Source organism: Leucopleurus acutus, assembly GCF_964270905.1.
Source record: "Leucopleurus acutus genome assembly, chromosome: 7".
Lineage (NCBI taxonomy): Eukaryota > Metazoa > Chordata > Mammalia > Artiodactyla > Delphinidae > Leucopleurus > Leucopleurus acutus.
In genome coordinates this window covers 20696384-20710117 of record NC_139150.1, presented here as the reverse complement: position 1 = coordinate 20710117, position 13734 = coordinate 20696384, and the positions used below count along the sequence as shown (strand labels likewise).

Here is a 13734-nt window from a genome sequence, read left to right as displayed (position 1 = left end):
AATAAAGGTGTACTGGGGAAGAGGCTGGGATTGGGTCTCACTCATCCTCAACTGTGTTTCGTGTTCAAGGACATTAAAGAGTGGGCCCCACCCTGGTGCACCACAAACTGCATAATAAGGGCTTCTAGAAACTGTCAAGGACCTGAATAAAGAAAGAATAACTCCTGAGATGTTCACTTAACTGATCACATGTGAACTGAAGGACAGTAAAATGAAAGCACATGAAAGAGTGAGTCCCATTGCCAACCTCTCTGTATGCTGAGTGAAAGACCACATACATCATCCTGGACATGGGAGTATCTGTCATAGTCACTGACTGATGGCCCCAGTGTCAATCTCTATCTAAGTATTACTAAGTATATTAACTACCTTCTTTCTTATTTTGAGAAAACAATAGTCTAGGCTCTTTTTCAACTTTAATCTATGCTCTTGAAACAGTGTGAATCTCCCTTTTTAAAAAGAGCCGATGATTCTGTGAACCTTATGATTGACATCCCTGAGTGTATTTCCTGGGTTTAATATATGGAATTAGATTGTGAGTCACAGTTTTATTGGGTAAATTGTGTTCAAGCAAGAAAAGTGGATGTTAATTCTAAAAACCGAATTAGTGTTTATAATGTAAAAATCAACAGTGCACTTATTCACCAATCTCGTCTCTCAGTTACAGAGTCCAAGCTCACACTGCTCGCCCCATGCCTGGCCAATAAATCAAGAGACAAGTTTCTGGGGCAAGGAATAGCAAATTTATTCAGAGAGCCGGCAGACCAAGAAGATGGTGGACTCGTGTCCCAAAGAACCATCTTGCCTGAGTTAGAATTCAGGCTTCCTTTATACTAAAAGGGGAGGGAGTAAAGTCAAACATTTCCTGGTTCTGGTCAGCCTCCAGAGGGGATGTGTTAATTTCTTCCTTCCTACAGTCATTCACAGGTGGACGTGGTCAGGATGTCTCTGGTGAGCTAAACTAAGGTGTTTTGGCTTAATGCTCATTACCCGTGAGGCAGAGTTCCCAAAGATGGGCCATAATGTAAAATTTAAGTTTACAGGCAACACCCCTTTAGTAATTAACTTGTAATAAAATACAAAGGTTCTTCCCTATTACATCCCCTTCTCCTCAGTCACAAAATTAAGACTGTCTCACAGCCTCTTTATTGTGAGGTGCGGCCATGAGACTGAGTCCTGGCCAAGTTTACATGGCTAGAAGTGATATTTGGCCCACACAGGCCTGACCTATGAAAACACTCCCCCAAGAGAGGTAACACGCTCAATCACCCTCTACAATGAGTGGGGTAGACCCAAGCACTGGAGCCAGATTTGAAGCCACATGTTGACAATGGCAAATTCATAAAAAAGATGGTCCTGGGGTCCTGGATCATTGTTGGGAGAAAAGCCATAAGCAAAGTCCCTTGATTTGAAAGCCTATATTTAGGTGTTATATGAAGCAAAGATAAGCTTGTATGGTGTTCAAACAATATTCACGTGTTTTTCTGTTGCAGAAGCTAACCTCACCTTAACTGACAGAAGTCTGTACACCAAAGAAAGTTTTCCATGAATATATATATATATATATATATATATATATATATATTTCAAATTGGGGAAATATCAAAGACTCCCTGAAAATTTGCAGAACTAAATGATAAATCATAAAGGTAATTATTTAAGGAATATAGATCATGTTCTTCTCTCTAAACTTTTTTTTTGTGGAAATTGAAGATGTACAAGCATGATTTTGGTTTCTGGTATTTTAATCTGATACAGAAATACAAGGGTAGATTGCCTTCTTGTACTTAGCAAACAATAATAAAATTAAGAGTGTTCCAATTTCACTTTTTTCTTTATTTTCTGATTTTTCGTAGGGATTTGTTAAATGGGGGGAAAATCTCACTTCAGTCTTCCCTCTAATAAGCTCCAAGGCACACTGGCTGAATGACCCCTGCTTCAGAGAGCTACTGAGTTCTTGGAAGTTCTTCTGAACAATTCCAAAACAGGTACAAGCCTGGAGAGATTCTACCTTTATCTTCTGCTCCAATTGTTCCTGATTGTGATCAAAGTTAGAGAGAGATTTATCAAGGGGGCTCTTATCTCAGGCTTCACTGTAGTCCTCTGTCAAGCAGGTTGAAAAGCGGCGGATGGTCAAAACAGGTGCTTCAGTGCCTTTGGGGTTTTGATATCCCCTGTTCTCCTGAAACTTGAAGTCGGTCCTGACATTATGGCATGACTTAGAAGAGATCCTTTCCAGATATCTTAAAGCCATGAATATTTCCTTGCTCTCCAAGCTATGGCACGAAGGCTTGTCCCAGGAAAGAGAACAGGTATGGCTAGAGCAGAGCATCTCCAGGGCCATTAACGAAAAGCAGGGCCTCGAAAATTTCCGTGATTCTCCGAGATGGCCGCGAGGAGGAGCTTGGCTTTGTTCGCCACTCATCAACGGCCTGCAGAGGGCGTCCGACTCACCCCGGGACCGATAGGCTCCTTAGTGGGTGCGGGATCCACGTCCTGGGTCCGGGATCCACGTCCTGAGTCCGAGAGATGTGGCGCCTTTTCCCGGACGAGAAACCCACTTACATTTATCACAGGTCCGCCTGCGTGACCCCTGGGGGCTTCGGAAATACTGAATAAATAGTTGCTTTTCCCAGGCCCTGACTGACTGCCAGGAGGAGCTTGGCCACGGAGATCTCTCGAGACTATTTTCTGAAAAAATGAGCACAGACCCACCTGTTTTCCGCGCTCTCCCCATCTCTTTACTCTCAACTTTCTCGTATAACATTTTAGCGAGACTTATTTTACAAAAGTATCCATTTATTGAGGCATTTGGAGTATCCATTTGTTGAGGCATTTAGAGGCTGGAAATCATCACGTGCTGTACTAATTTTTCCATATTCAGGGTTCTTTCTTAGGAGAGATCCCGACACAAATCCAGAGAAAGGGAAAACATATCCATGATAGGGGCAAAATATACAAATACTGGGGCTTCCAGTTGAAAAAGCTGGGGCCAGTGCCCACAGAGTCACGTGACATAATCACTTTTTTGGTGGAAATAATGGATTTTAGAACCTTGTGTGTACCTGTCACCACTGTTCCTTATATAGCTGACCACTAGCATTATGTCAATGTCATCTTTTTCCGTAGTATCAATAATTTCCTAAGGTAAATAATATCTAACTTTCTCTTTCATTTCAATAAAGTTAATAAATCTTTCTTCTCTTGTTATGACGGTATTCTTAATGTGAACATGCCTTATAATCTGACATTTCTGCAGCAAGGAGTGCATTTGTCATACAATTAAAAAGTTAAGTATAATATTTTGCGTCTTACTTTCTCCATGGTATTTCAGATCAAATGTGATTTCTTAGCATTATAATTTCGTTTGGAATTTTATTATACAAATAAGGTGGGGGAAAGAAAGCAATACTAATGGAGAAACACATGTAATGGTCATCGCCTCCCAAAACAGGCTCATTCTAAGACTGAGATTTAATCAAAGGATTATAGAATGCTCCCCCTCCCCCACAGTTTACCACCACACTAAAAGGAATTCAGTATAACGAGAGTGGATAACAGCTGAAAGAGCTACGAGACACAAACTCTCTCTGAGGAGGAGAATTTATGGAAGCCCAGAGTCCCAAGGGAATGAAAACAAGGACACTAGAGGTGTTTGAAGGCTCTAGAACCTAGAGTTACAGCAAACATTAAGAACAGCTCAACTCCTAGCCCAGTTAACATAAATCTTCACACAAAAGGCCTATTTACCTCAGTTCATATGATTCAATACAACATGTCTGGCTTTCAACAAAAAAATTACAAGGCATGCCAAAGGGATATATATATTTTTTAAAAAGTCAATATCAGTAAGAACAGTGAGCTTTGTGGCATTTTAAATTGCCCTCTTCCATCCTTCTCTTCCCAGTTCCATGGCAGCTTGAAAATCAGCAGATTCACAATCAAGGTAGCTGTAAAAAGCAGCAGCCTACCAGCCACAGGAAGGGACAACTGGTTCAGGAGCTCCCCAGAGCCCCATCTCCAGAGAACTGTCACTATCTGAACTATTTTTCAGCTCCCCGAAAGGGCCTCATTCACAGGCTTGTCTTTATTTGACCCAACTTGGAACTCACTCCATGGGAGAAACCCCTGTCCCCAGAGAGAGGATCTAAAACAGTCAGTGGCAGTTAACACCACAGCTGCCTGAAGCACTGATACTGCTTGGGGCAAACAGAGGCCAGCCAAAAACATAAGGAAAACCTAAGGAAGGAGATGCCCATAGGAGGGTTGAAAGGCTCTCACATACTCTTGGGGATCTAAAAGGTTACGTGTGCGTGCGGGACTGTGCACACACCCAGGAAAGACCTAGGAAGGCCTAATCACTCACCTCTGGCTAACCTTAAGACTGTGCACAAAAAGCAAAGGCTAAGAGAGAATTATAAATTGCTGGAGTATTGAAGACGCGCCCAGAAACACACAACAGACCCTCAGCAAAGACTATGAGACCTATTGGTTCAGTTAATTTAAGGAAATCTCTATGTAATCTTTGGCAGACTACTAGGCTAACTGAGTACACACTTCAATAGCCAACATGATATAAAATACGAATGTTCAGCAGTAGTCCCAGAAAGTCACAAATCAAACAACAACAGCATCAATAACAAACCCTAAGGAGATCAAGTTCTGATTTCGAGACTTGTCACATTTTATTGTTTAAAATGCCCAGTTTTCAACAGAATAGCAAAAGACATGCAAAGAACCAGGAAAGTATGACCCATACAGAAGAAAAAAGCAGTCAATGGACTTCCCTGGTGGTCCAGTGGTTAAGAATCCACCTTCCAATGCAGGGGATACGGGTTCGATCCCTGGTCGGGGAACTAAGATCCCACATGCCGCGGGGCAACTAAGCCCGCATGCCACAACTACTGAGCATGCGAGCCACAACTAGAGAGCCCACATGCTGCCCACACACTCTGGAGCCCGCATGCCACAGCTACTGAGCCCACACGCTCTGGAGCCTGTGCACCAGAACTAGAGAGAAGCCCACGCCCCACAATGAAAGATCCCACATGCTGCAATGAAGATCCCTCATGCCGCAACTAAGACCCAACACAGCCAAAAATAAATAAATAGGGCTTCCCTGGTGGCGCAGTGGTCGACAGTCCGCCTGCCGATGCAGGGGACACGGGTTCGTGCCCCGGCCTGGGAAGATCCCACATGCCGCGGAGGGGCTAGGCCCGTGAGCCATGGCTGCTGAGCCTGCGCATCCGGAGCCTGTGCTCTGCAACGGGAGAGGCCACAACAGTGAGAGGCCCGCGTACCGCAAAAAAAAAAAAATAAATAAATAAATAAATAAATAAATAAATACTAAAAAAAGAAAAGAAAAGAAAAAAAAAGCAGTTGAAGAACTAGCCCTAAGGAAGCCCACACATTGGACTTATTAGACAAAGACTTTAAATCAGCTATTTTATATGATTAAGAACTCAGGAAAACCGTGAATAACTAACTAAAGGAAAGTATGAGAATACTATCTCATAAAATAGAAAATATCAAGAAAGAGATAGAAATTACATTTTTTTTTTTTTTGCGGTAAGCGGGCCTCTCACTGCTGTGGCCTCTCCCGTTGCGGAGCACAGGCTCCGACGCGCAGGCTCAGTGGCCATGGCTCATGGGGCCAGCCGCTCCACGGCATGTGGGATCTTCCCGGACTGGGGCACGAACCCGTGTCCCCTGCATCGGCGGCGGACTCTCAACCACTGCGCCACCAGGGAAGCCCAGAAATTACATTTTTAAAAAAGATCCAAATAGAAATTCTAGATCAGCCACACTGGGGATCATTCATGTTTACATGACTGATCTCCAATAAAAACCTTTGACACCAAGGTTTAGGTGAGCTTTCCTAGTTGGAAATATTCCATGCATATTGCCAGACCCTATTGCTGGGAGAGGTAAGCACAATCCACACAATCCCACTGGGAATGGACAACTGGAAGCTCATACCTGGAACTCTCCTGGGCCATTCCCCATGCTTCTCTTCCTTTTGCTGATTTTAGTCTGTATCCTTTCACTGTAATAAACCATAACAGTGAGTATAACAACTTTTCATCAGGGTTCTCAGTAATTGCTCTTAATTCTTTTTAAAAATTAACAATATATTTTTCCTAATTTAAACATAATGCTTGTTATACTAGATGTTCACTGTAGTGTTATTTAAGGTCTTGACAAACTGGAACCAACCTAACTATCCAACAACACAGAAATGGTGTCTCTCATAGATACAGAAAAAACATGGGTAGTTGCCAGAGGAAAGGGGGTGGGAGGAGCTGAAATAGGTGAAGGGCATTGAGAGGTACAAACCTCCAGTTAAAAAATAAATTAGCCATGGGGATGTAATCTACAGCATAAGGACTATGGTCAATAATATTGTAGTAACTTTGTATGGGGACAGACAGTTACTAGACTTTTTTTTTTCTCCAGTTTTAAAGATCTTTCTCTATCTCTCTTTTCAAGAATAGAATAACGGTATAACATATTCAAGAACAGAAGAATAATATAGCAAATATTCATGCTGCTTCCACTGAGAATTGTCACCTCTTCCCTTCCGTGGGAGTAGGGAGATCAACCATCATTAATTATCCATGTCAGGTTCTCTGTTAAACAGTTTACATCAGTTACTCATTGAAGAGTATATGTATATGAGATGCAAGAGGGAGGAGATACGGGGATATATGTTTATGTATAGCTGATTCACTTTGTTATACAGCAGAAACTAACACACCATGGTAAAGCAATTATACTCCAATAAAGATGTTAAAAAAATAAATAAAGTAAAACTACAGATTAAAAAAAAAAGAGTATATGTATATGTAGTGGATAGTATTATCCCCATTTTCAAGATGATGTGAAAGACACAGACCCAAAGAAACTTCCAGGATCATAGAGATAGTAAGTGGCAGAACCAAGACTGGAATGCAGCTCTCTCTGACCCTGCCACTGCACCATGCTGTCTCCTAGATCTGTGTCCAATTTACAATCCTATCATCACTGATTTCCCTCAGTGATGATAGGATTATAAATCCTACTGTTGACAGTGAGACTTTTTTTTTTAACTCCTGATGTAAGAAGCAGAACATAAAGCCTTTTGTTTTGAATGACATATCTTTAAGTTACCCGGAATGATTTTATCCGTGTGTGTTAACTAGTTTTTAGTGTGTTTTTTCCTTTGTAAATTATATAGCCCATTTATTTTAAATCTTAGTGTTTATTTTCATCAACTATATGAAGCCTTGCCTTTCGATGTCTTATAAAAATTTTTAAAAATACAACAGTTGGGCTTCCCTGGTGGCACAGTGGTTAAGAATCCGCCTGCCAATGCAGGGGACACGGGTTAGAGCCCTGGTCCAGGAAGATCCCACGTGCCGTGGAGCAACTAAGCCCGTGAGCCACAACTACTGAGCCTGCACTCTAGAGCTTGCGAGCCACAACTACTAAGCCCGCGCACCTAGAGCCCGTGCTCCGCAACGAGAGAAGCCACTGCAACGAGAAGCCCGTGCACTGCACCAAAGAGTAGCCCTTGCTCGCCACAACTAGAGAAAGCCCGCGTGCAACAACGAAGACCCAACACAGCCAAAAATAAATAAATTTATATATATAAAAAAAATAAAAGTTATGTGTGCCTTTTGGATAAAAGTTGTAATTACTCAAAAGTGTTTAACTGGAAGTCCAATACCCTCAGGCACTCTCAGGGTTTAAACTGTTTCTTCCATCCCTCCCTGTCCCCAGTGCTTGACTCTCAGAAATGCCAAGTCCAAGTAGCAGGAAGATCTCTGGGTCTGATAGTAAGTAAAGACTCACCAAAGCGAAGGGCCTTCTAGCCTTAGGAGTGATCGCTAATGATAGGGAGTCTCTTTCCACTAGGAATGGTGGAGGGTCGTCCAAAGACTACAGAGTCTGAGCAGGGCCCTTAGCTTGCCTTCATGTGGCTTAGAAATAGATGCTTCCCTGGGGAAGACCCAGATTTTGGGGGGTGGCACATCTGAACACAACCTTACATTGAGCCAAGAATCTGGTGATAAATGAGATCAATTCCTCAGTCAACCAAGAGAGCTTGTTCTCCTTAGACTGGAGTGATGCTTGACAGGTCTTGGAGAGCAGTGTCCAACCCCAAAGACTGATCAGACCCTTTCCAAAGTTTGAACTTTTTGCCTTATAAAGATGCTCAGGGACAAAGTCTGCTGTTTATTTCTTTCCTCCTTAAGGATTTTCTTCTCTAATCTTGAAAACATTGAAAATTCAATAACCTGAATCTGTTAACATTGTCTAGTAACTTTCATTTTTTCTTTTTCATTTGTTGTTCTAACAGCAGTGTGACCAACTTGGAAAATAATGAGTCAGTAATCTTTGTTTTCCACGTTTGCCAGAATCATCACTTTGGTTTCATTCTTTAAGACTATAGAAAAGAGTTCAGAATCAGGAATTAGAGAACTCTCTTCTTGCTGATCTGCCTATAATGGATTTGATCATGGGAGAATGTCCCCATAACTGATTCATGTAGCTCCTCTGAATCTATTTATTCAACGACATTTATTAAGTGTCTACTGTGTGTCAGGCAACACCATGTTATTAACTGGGGATATTCGACCTGGTCTTAAGGAAGTCTACAGTATAGCAGGGGAAGATGTAGAGACAAGTGCAACAAAGTATTATAGAGGCTGTGAAGTGTTTACAAGGTATGGTGTCAGGGGGTGGGGGGCAGAGGAGGAAGTGGTCAATTCCATTGGGAACAGAGTTTCTGGAAGTTCTTCATGGAAGATGTGATGCTTAAGCTTTGCTTGGAGGAGGCATCTGGTAAAGAGCAGACTTTGAAGCCAGTATCCTCAGTCCAACTGTGAAGCCTGAGATTTTCTAGCTGTGTAACACTGAGCAAGGGAAACTCTGAGCCTGCTTTCAGTCTCTGTAACATTAGGATCATAGTAGCAATCTCATAGTGCAGTGGTGAAGGTTACCTTAAACATATATTTTGAACATTGTTAGTGGAGGAGATCAGCAGGGAAAGGGTATTCAGATCCAAACTACCAGGGCTGGAAGGAACTCCTCTGGGTCAATCTAGTGCCTGAAAACTGTCTGCCCTGGGAGCTGTCTCTGGTGCTGATTTCCCGGGGCTTCACACTCATTACCTTGGGAAGACCTGCTCAGCACTCTGCCTGTGTCATTCTTCAGCGGTCTGAACTGCTGTCTCCATCTCAGTAGAAGCCTGGGCTCCAACAAGTGTGCAGACCCCACCTCCTCCCTGCCCATTCCCAGCCTGCCAGTTCAGCCCTTCTGTGAGCCTTGTGGAAGAAGGGCTGACTCAGAACTATATGATGGGATAGAGGTTCTCAGTATCCATACTCCTGGCTCTGTAGAGGTAGAATGGGGCAACTATATGGGTTTGTCCACATCCTCCACCTGTCTGAGAAGAGTGCCAGGCTCCAACTCTAAACTTATGCAGAGGAAACTCACCACTCCCCCTCAAAGCCTAGGAAGTGTTTACCTCTTGCAACTGGGGAAAATTTTGTATCCCGGGGGACACTTGGCAATGTCTAGAGATATTTTCAGATGTCACTACTCAGGGGTGGGGGCATTCATTACTGGCTTCTAGAGGATAGAAGCCAGGGATGCTGCTAAACATTCTACAATGCACAGGACAGTCCCCTACAACCAAGAATTATCTGGCCAATTAGGCCCGAAAACTAGTGCTGAGGTTGAGAAACCCTGCTCTAGGGTTTGAGGCAATTTGGTGTGGTGTCCAGAACCTTACCGGACATCAAGGTCTAGCTCAATATTCTTTATTTACCAGCTATGACCTTAGATAAATCATTGAACTGCTCTGAGCCTCACCTTCTACATATGTATGTTTAGGTTCCTGGACTAGAAAGCCTCAAAGCCCATTCAAGTTCAAACTCAACATGTCTGCATAAATATTTGCTGAGTACACCACTAGGAACCAACATTCTATGGTACTATGTACATAAAATATCAGGAAATGCATAAGATATCAAAAGGAAAGGAACATAATGGGGGGAAGGTGAGAGCTGATAACAGGTTACTACCCAAATATACACAGAATTTATGCAAATATAAGTGTTCAGATAAAATACAGGCTCTTAAACTTCAGGTAGTGACAAAAAATGACATCTTCACTAGCAATTAAAGAGATACAAAATAAAATAACTATGCCATGTTTGCTAATCTTTCGAAAGAAACAACTCAAAGTGCTTAGGAATGCAAGGTAGTATATGTACTTAGATATTCCTCTGTTTCCCTCTGAACAAACACTCAGCCTGGGACTATGAAATAGCAGCTACAGAACTGGTTATGCCGCACAATCAAATCATTCCATCATAAAGAGGATATTTAAAGTTTCTTTCTATATCTCTAAAAATTTGTGCCAGCCTTTGGACAGTAACTGAAACATCAGGTCTCCTGGAGTTCAGACCTTGAGGCTCAGACTGGAACTACACCATCAGCCCTCCTGGGTCTCCAGCTTGCGGACTCACCTGCAGATCTTGGGACCTGTCAGTCTCCAAAATCGCGCGAGCCAGTTCCGTATAATAAATATCTTTCTGTATATATAAAAAATTAATGAGGGACTTCCCTGGCAGTCCAGTGGTTAAGACTCTGCGCTTCCACTGCAGGGGACATGGGTTCCATCCCTGGTCGGGGGAACTAAGATCCTGCACATCACACGGCGTGGCTAAAAAAAGTAAAAATTAATTAATAGGAACTTAGCATTCTAAAGTAAAGAACAAGGTACTAGATGACCCTCCCCCCTCCTTATTCACCAAACAATAAGGCACTGGATTTAAAGAATTAATTTTCAGAATTAGGAATAAACCACCTTATCACACCTTCCTTTCACCTCTTAATTATCTTGAATACCACCTTCAGGGTTAATGGGAGCCGCAAAGGGTGTAGAGATCCCAGAAGGAAAGGACTGTGAGTGTACTCCTTAGGAGAGGAAGATGTAAAGCTGCTGGTGTATCTCTTTCCATGTGGAAGTCCCTGTCTGAGGCAGTCAATGTGGATCTTCCTCATTTGTTCCCATACAAGAGGCTCTTTTATAAGAAAGACCAGAAGGAGGTCGCTTCTAGAAATGACACTTTCAAGCTGATGTAATTTGGAGATGGAGACCTCCATCACACTGGTTTCAGTCATTTGACAAGGATGGGCCACCCTAGCTGTGCCAAGAGAGACAGGGCACACAGCACAGGAAACAACTTTAATTACCCTTCTTAAAACCATCTTTTCATGATCCTCCAGTGCATCACTCTGAGTGTGAGGAAACAGACCTTTTCACTCTGCCTGTAGGTCAAGGAGAGAGAAGTAGCCGACACCCCCGAGGAAAAGGTACTACCAGAGGAATGAGCCTAGGAAGTACTCCTCTGCTGGATACAGAGTGAAGGTGCAAAAGGTACACATATTTGGGCCTCAGAGAGAGAATACAGGCACTGTTGCTCACTGAGCAGTCCTTTATGTGGTACCGAGGACACCGCGTGACTTGGGAAGTGTCAGCTGGGAAGAGGCAGAAAAGCCTTACCAGCCAGCAAGGTGATGTGGCTTCCCAGTAAACTGTCAAAACCTGCCAGGGCTTAGGGCTTCACACTCTGCCAGGCTGTGAATTCATGTAGACAGGGAGCCATGAATGACTTGTTCACCACTGCCTCCTAAGCACAGCTCTGTGCTTGGCACATAGGTACACTCCACAGGTGCTTTAAAAAAAAAAAAAAGGTTAAATATTTAATGGAATCTTTTAGGTGAACATTCACATGACACTGGAAAGCATGAATAGGAAGAGGAAATTCTGTTTCTGGAATAGCTATGGTATGATAATGGAATTTGGCCCTTTTAAAATCAACAAATGTGTCTTAAAATTGGGTGAAACTCTCTTATTAGGAAATTCAACCACTTTCTGCAGGAGCACAATTGTTGCACTTCTCATCAAAGTGCTTTCTTTGGTCCCTTACTTCAGTTATTTGATTTTTTTTTTAATGATGTAATAGTTTGAAGGTTGACCAAAAAAAAAAGGCTGAGTAAAACCTGGGACCTGGATACAATGTCATAATTAAACTGAGAAGTAAAATGTAGTAAAGGAATATGCTTTTATCACTTCACCTAATAGTCCAAAGAATAACTCTTAAGAATAAGGGAACTCTACTTAAACCACACATAGTCTAGCTCAATTTACCAACCACCACCAAGCAACATAGGTAAGTACTGTAAAGGACTCACCCAACTCAACAAATCCACCTGCCAGTTTCTACTACATAATTCACTTAGGCTTTATACCCCTTAAATGCAAATGTTTCAGCAAGATGAAATACTAAAAACGCAATAATTAAAATCAAGCCCCATGGACTTCCCTGGTGGTGCAGTGGTTAAGAATCTGCCTGCCAATGCAGGGGACACAGGTTCGAGCCCTGGTCCAGGAAGATCCCACATGCCGCGGAGCAACTAAGCCCATGCATCACAACTACTGAGCCTGTGCTCTAGAGCCCGTGAGCCACAACTACTGAGCCCGTGAGCCACAACTACTGAGCCCGCGTTCTACAACTAGTGAAGCTTGCAAGCCTAGAGCCCCTGCTCCACAACAGGAGAAGCCACCGCAGTGAGAAGCCCGCACACCACAACGAAGAGTAGCCCCCACTCGCTGCAAGTAGAGAAAGCCCGCGCGCAGCAACAAAGACCCAACACAGCCAAAAATAAATAAATAAAATTACTAAAAAAAAAAAAAAAAACCAAGCCCCATGATGTTCCCTCGCCTTTTCTTAGCTCCTTGATATTGTCCCCACCAGGAGCCTGTGATTTACTGGTAACTCCAACATTCTGGAAAACTATTAGATAATAAACACTGTGCAAGTCAATACTTAAAGGATGTCAAATTCATAAATCATCATGTGGCAGTCTCAGAATGAAGTTCACAAACAGAAATTCCTAAAATGCAAGAGTCTACAGGACAGGAGTAAAACAGACGATGCACCAATACCCCAGCTGACTTCGGGCACTGACCTTCACCCTCTGATTCCAAGATCAGTACAGAATCTTAATGCACACTGCAGACAGAAAAACACAGTCATGGCTTTACCTATCCCTCCCCTGAGAATCTGGAGAAATGTTTCTCTTCAGAAAAACAAAAACCAACCAACCAAACAAACCACCCCCCTACATTTCCAAATTCAATCAACCGGATAACCTGGCAGCACCCCCAGGCTAATCGCAGAGCTTCAAAACAACCCTCTCTCTGACGACTGTCAACTTCACTGGGCAAAGGGAATCGGCAAACCCTGACTCTCCGGCTAGGTCGGGCCCCATCCAGGGAGGCTAAGCGCAGGGGGAGCTTCATACCAACCCATCGGTGATAGTAGACTGTGTGCCATTCACTGGGGCCTTTGGCGAGAGGTCCTCCTTTCATCCAATTTGCATCTTACAGCTGACGCCACCCCACTCCCAGCGCTCCAGGACCAGGCTCAACTCTGTAAGGCACACAAGAGTCCAACTCAAAACTCCATTCAGTCACCTAGAACGTCCGACTGGAAGTGGTCAAGGAAAGGAGATGTGGGTGGGAGCGAAGCAAGTTACCTCCCAAAGCAAACCAAGCAAGTCCGCCAGAAGGCGAGTCCTAGAGCTAGAGAGCGATCCTCCTCGGGAAGGCACAGGAGAAAACTTCGTCACGGAGGGAAGTTGGCGAGCCGCGGGGAAGGGCGCCCGGGAGTCCCT

At 43.3% G+C, this 13734-nt stretch overlaps 1 protein-coding gene across 1 annotated transcript in view; it reads right to left on the bottom strand.

Annotated features, from left to right (window-relative positions):
• ZFP37 (ZFP37 zinc finger protein) overlaps positions 1-13416 on the bottom strand; it is a 44044-nt gene extending 30628 nt beyond the window's left edge. Inside the window, exon 1 of the mRNA XM_082842319.1 lies at positions 13363-13416. The gene's annotated coding sequence lies outside the window, so the exon portion shown is untranslated. The remainder of the gene's footprint in view (positions 1-13362) is intronic.
• Between the last annotated feature and the right edge of the window lie 318 nt (positions 13417-13734).